Genomic DNA, 6,067 nt, shown 5'->3' on the forward strand with positions numbered 1-6,067 from the left:
GTTGGGATCCTTATAAAGAAAAAATTCATGCAAGGAAAGATTAGGGTTTCAATACATGCTCACCACTTGTCATTTGATCACTAAGTTAGGTGAGTTAAGTGGGAGAGAATCCCTATTTCTATAGGAGTGCACTCTTCATGCAAGCAAGGAAGTGTGCATGAGTGTGTGAGACATGATGTGTGCGCCTATTAGAGACAAGGAGTGCGCAATTGCTAAGGACAAGGAGTGGCAATTGATGTCGACAAGGAGTGCAAACTCACTATGGACAAGGAGTGCACTTAGCTGTGATAAAGAAGTGTGATCCACTAGGAAAGGGAAGTGTGCTCTTGCTCAAGAGGGCACACTTTTCTCTGACAGTGCATGTGTAATCACTAAATTCGGAAAGTGCACTTTCACTAAGGAAAAATATTCCACTTTCTTACTTTTGTGTGATGTGCATGTTAGGTGAAAACAATTTGGCTAAGTCAAATAAAAGCTAGTTCTTTTCCTATCTTTAGAAAGACGACAACGATTTCCAAAAGACGAGAAAGCGACACTTAGGAAACTTTGACCTAAAAAGAAAAACAACACTTACATATGTTGAAAGGATAGTTGAAACATAGGAAAACATGAACAAATGACAAGACGACATAAGATAGCTTAGAGCGACAAATCAAGAAAACATAGGTAGGCTCCAAAATTGAATGAGGAAAATTTTTTGGAGGGTCGTTGTCATAACGACAACACAACCATATACTCAACTACTCCATCTGGGAACTATGACATTATGCACTATGGCTTCAATTTATTATAGCAACAACACAAACTACAACATAACACAAACAAAAGAACCTACAAACTACAAAAGTTGCTCAAATTATATTACAACAAATTGTGAAACTATAAGAGTAGAGATGATTTGTGTGCTAAGTTCTAAAAAAGGAGGTCATGTAGGTAGAGTCCCATGTACAATAGAATCCTCTGGATATTCAAGAGAACTTGTACAATATAATGAACCAACAAATATAAATGGAAATATTTCATTCAAAAATTCAAGGGAAGCCTATGATAATATACCTGAACAATGATGATTCAAGGGGAATGCTATTATTTTTGGACTTAATGCAACATTGATGATAACATGAATTTTATTCAACATGAAAAGGTGGGAAGATCCATATGATTTTATCCTTTTAAGGCCATGATCTTGGTTGTTGATAGCCAAGTTTTAATGCATGTCATGTTTGTGGTTTGAAATAATTAGTGATCATGCCTTGTAACAATGTCTAAGCCATCCTACATAGGAGGCATAACGATGAAAATAGCTAAATTATTAACAACAATTGCCCATAATTATCCTAAAATAGTGGGTGCAAGCTTGTGCAAATCCCTTTGGTTGACATATGTTGATGCGAAGAACATGTCTTGAATGATATTCATGGAAAAAATATAGTTATAAATATGGTTTCTTTATTATCCCTTTGAGTTGTAATGAGGTAGAAAAATATACCCCTTTAAAGATCGAGATATTTTTTCCAAGAAAAATAAAATATGAAATCAAGTGTCTTAGCAACAAAAGAACATCCACTTCACGTGGTTGGAGAAAAATGACCTTGAAGACAGTTGTAGTGTGTTGTTAATGAAATTATATTTTGCAACAAAGAATATATCATAAATAAATTGCGGTACCGCAAGTGTTAATGCACTCTTTTCTCCAATTGTGGTTGTTTTCATTACAAAAACATGAGATACACCTCCACTAGCCTTTGTGGAAAGTGAGTGATACCCGCCAAATATTTCAAATAAAATGTGAATATACCCTACTTTGATGCACCATATCGAAATTTATATAGATACTAAAGAGAAAACCAAAGTTTTGTGAAAATTTCCCTAATGAAGGAACCCCACCAGGCAAGCTAGTGACACCCAAATAAATGAATAGTGGTATACTTGGAGTGCTACTTTCTACTTTGGTTGTCATGGAAGGAAAGAAAGATAAATTTGTTTATAAAGTGTAAGAAATGATAGAAATAATCAATATTCATTGAAACAAAAGGAAAATAAGTGAATCCCCACTAGCAACTTAAAAAGAGCATATATATCGAGTTATAGAGCCCATATAAATTTTACTGGAATGCATTCTACCTACTAGATCCATCTATTATCTAATCCATTGAATATTTCACTAATCTTTTTGGTAGCTCCCTCCAACATTTGTTTATCCACATCTTGCTTTTCCCTCTTGCTAAAATAATCTTTTGGTTCTCTCGTCTTCCCAACTTTCTCATTGTTATTATGAGGATACCCATCTTTGTATTGCTCATGCTGTGTTTCTGCAATAGATTTGTTTTGCCTTGCTTCGTTTTGGAGCCTCCCTCCTTAAATCTTAGCAGCTTGTCTTGCGCTGCCCAGGTATTTGTGTTTTCATTTGAATTTATCTTTCACTTTACAAATTGTATCACTTGCTTTTCTGTCTAATCACAAGATGACCCCCCGTGACTTGGTTGCATTTGGTACTTGCACTACGTTGGAAAATTACGCAGTCCTAGAGGGCAGCCAACCTTGCTCTTAGGAATTGTGCAGTGTAGCTTAGTAGTGAGCCTTGCCCTCAAGAATTAAGTAGATCGGCCCAACAGTGAGCTTTGGTTCCAGAACTGCGTAGACCCAGCTGATAGATTGTCTTAAGATGGGAAATTTCACAGAGCATGAGAGGCATCCAACGCCACTTAGCCCATGAATTATGCAGAAGCATTCACTCAACTGCTACCTGATGCATGTGCCGGCAGGTTGTCCGGTTCCCTCCAGAACTGCGTAATTTATCCATGCATGCATGGCCGCCTTTCCTGAAAAAGAAAAAAAAGAAAAAAACAACCCTAAAAAACCGAGATCTATTTTTAGCACTAGGAGTTACACTTGAGTTAATTTTAGAAAATTGTTGCCACTTGTTGCTTCTTCCTATATTTTTGGCATGCACATCATAAACCTTAAATCGATCATATCTATTTAATGGAAACCTCCAGAGTTCATTTGCACATTCGATCTTGGAGCTCTATCATTCTTGAGGCATCTAAGAAACTTCGGCACGATCGACACAACTTTTCCGAGTAAGTTTTTCTTTCCAAGTCTTTTGTTTCTTTTTTCTGTCGCTTTTGTTTCCTTCGCCTGTGTGAGTGTTGTTTTGCATGTTTTATTGAACGACTGCAAGCGTTTTAGTTTTTCTTATCTTTGCCCTGGTAATTTTTCTACTTAGACCATCAATGACAAACAGAAATAGGAGAAGAGAAAGGGCACAACCCTATATTAGTCCCCTATGAGTCCAAAAGAAATGAGACAAAACTCCATTAATCAGAACAACATAACATACCGTTGAAACACGTGACATAATCTAGTCCAAGATGTCAATAGATAATCGATTTTATGCATGATCAACTGAAGGAACACCCAATCAACACTATCGTACGCCTTATACAAATCTAGCTTAAGAACAATGACCTCCTTTTCATGAAATTTAATTGAATGAATTGCATAAAAGTGTTACGCCTTATGCAAATCTAGCTTAAGAACAATGACCTCCTTTTCATGAAATTTAATCGAATGAATGCACTTTTGTGCAATTGCAACGACCTCTTGAATTTGTTTGCTCTTTAAAAAGCCAAATTGTTCCACAAATATGAATTCATATAACTTCCCTTTTAAGCGATTTGCAATAATTTTAGAGATCATTTTATATGTGATATTACACGAGGAAATAGGTGTGTAATCCCCGGACAATAAAACTTTGGTACGAGAGAAATGAAAGTAGCATTTATATCACTTATGACTTTTATAAAACGACAAGATTCCTCCACCAAATAAAATAGATCCATTCCCATAATGTCAATGAAATGTTTGAAGATCTCGTCCGTCCATCAGTCTAATCCATCTCATCCAGGACATCAAAAGATTTGCAAAAGATTGAAATAAATCTGTCAAAAATTGAAGAACAATCATTAATTCCTCCTTTGAAATAGGTTTGTCAAAAATTAAATAACAATTGTTAATTCCTCCCTAGAAATACACTTAATAATATTTCTCTGTGGTCTAACTGTCTACTGAGATACTGCGTTGTGAAAAGCTCTGTTCTCCCTCGTCTCGCAGTCAAAAAAGTGAAGCCTACTACCAAGAATTCCACGCTTTTCTCGTATCTCAACGAACACGGAGAACGTATTTTATTCCGTCCATGTGGTCTTTTGAATGAGTCGCCGAAACCATCCGTGTTGAACGAATGCTTGCGCAGCCAATAATTTAACATCAGGTTTTCTGGGCGGTGTCGATACTTTTTCCAAAATCCATTACATTATATATATTGCGCGCAGTGAGAATAGAACAGGTAAACAGGCAAGCAAGCCCATATCGCGTCTCGAAAATCGGTCTGGTGAAACTGTTACACATCTGGGAATTCCACCGTTGGGAAATTTGATTGTCTTGCCACTCTTCCTATTTCCATTTCATCAGGATCGCGATTCGTCGGCAGCCATCTAGGTGTTTGTTTTTTCTGGTTGTGAGGGTTTCATTTTCGTTTACAAATGAGTAACCAGACATGGAGATGGAGTGGAGATATACGGGGTAGAGTGAGATACTTGTTAGCAGAGCAACCCATGGTCACACATTTCAGATGGGACCATCACGCTTGGGGTTCCACATGGCACTTTCCCCTTCTGGCCATTGCCTCCTATTTGTTGCTCATTCTGCTTCTCAAGATTCTGCTTACGCCCAGGAAGAGGCCTTTGCCTCTAGGTCCCATCCCCGCCATTCATAACCTCTTGGTGGTTTTAGCTTCGGTGGCCATCTTCATGGGCTGCTGGGAAGCCACGGCGGTGGAGCTCAGAGAGACGAGATGGATTTGGGGTAGGCAATTTAAAAATGCGGGGGAATGGGTAATGTGTTTTCCTGTGGGCACGCGTCCCTCTGGCAGAGTGTTCTTCTGGTCATACATCTTCTACCTCACAAAGTACCACCAGCTCTTCGACACGGTCATATGGATCCTCCGCAAGAAGCCCCTCACCTTCCTCCACGTTTTCCACCGCGTCGCGGTCGTTTTCGTGTGCTACGCGTGGCTGGAGTTCTCGCAGTCGCTGCAGATCGTGACCATCCTCGCCACCACACTTCACTATGTCGTGGTTTATTCGTATTTCCTTTGCCGCAGCATCGGTTGGGGTTGCTGGTCCTCTTTTCTGCCCGCCAATTGCCAGATGGTGCACTTGGCATTCACGTTGCTCACCTACGTTGCTCTTCTTGCTCGACACTTCACAGGGAAGGCAGGCTGCAACGGAATTGGCGCGTTACTTTTCGATGCCCTTTCCAACGTTACGCTTCTCTTGCTGTTCCTCAACTTGTACATCAAACAAAGATGCAGCAGCGCCAAATCAGTGAATACCGAGCACGACATAATGATGAACAACAGCAAGAACAAGAAGCACTTGTGACAACATTCACCTGACCATCTCCTCTGTTATTGCCAAATGCTGGCTGAAAGTGCAGCCGCAGTAATGATGTGGGGAAAGCTATTTCCTGTAGCTTGCGAAAGAGGGTTCTGTGTATCCTTGTAATGGTAAATTTGATAATGAGAGTCTCTGCCTCAAATGGTAATAAACTGTAATATAGCCATCTCCGTATCGACCATAAATTCATTTCATTTAAAATTGTTTTATCTGAGCGGTTCTCTACCCAGCCACAATTTTGATCTTCAAGGAAAAAAGGTGTTTCTTCAAGGAAAAAAGGTGTTTTCTGTTGAGCTCACAATTTTGTCAGGATAATCAAATTTGATTAATTTTTTTTATCTCTACAGTATTTGAATCACTTTTTTTTAATGGTGGAAATAAATTAACTTCATAAATAATTTTTTTTAATTGTGGAAATAGATTAACTTCATAAAAACATTTTGGGACACTTAAAATCTTGATTTCCAAATTTCCAAATTTTCCAAATTTTCTTAAAATTTTTGACAGAATTCTACCTGAATTTCCACAAATTCCAAGCAAAATTGTGGCCACTTTAAACTACTAGCCAAAAAATATTCAGAAGCTATTTGTTTATATAATCCACCAAA

The 6,067-nt window shown here is 38.3% G+C and overlaps 1 pseudogene; it reads left to right on the plus strand.

Moving 5' to 3' along the window:
- Positions 1–4,317: 4,317 nt before the first annotated feature.
- LOC149155533 (fatty acid elongase 3-like pseudogene) lies at positions 4,318–5,662 on the plus strand (annotated as a pseudogene).
- The last annotated feature ends 405 nt before the right edge of the window (positions 5,663–6,067 follow it).

The sequence above is a fragment of the Pinus tabuliformis genome, chromosome 9, assembly GCF_031772625.1.
Source record: "Pinus tabuliformis cultivar Carrire ecotype Pingquan chromosome 9, CPIR1, whole genome shotgun sequence".
NCBI classification, from domain to species: Eukaryota; Viridiplantae; Streptophyta; class Pinopsida; order Pinales; family Pinaceae; genus Pinus; species Pinus tabuliformis.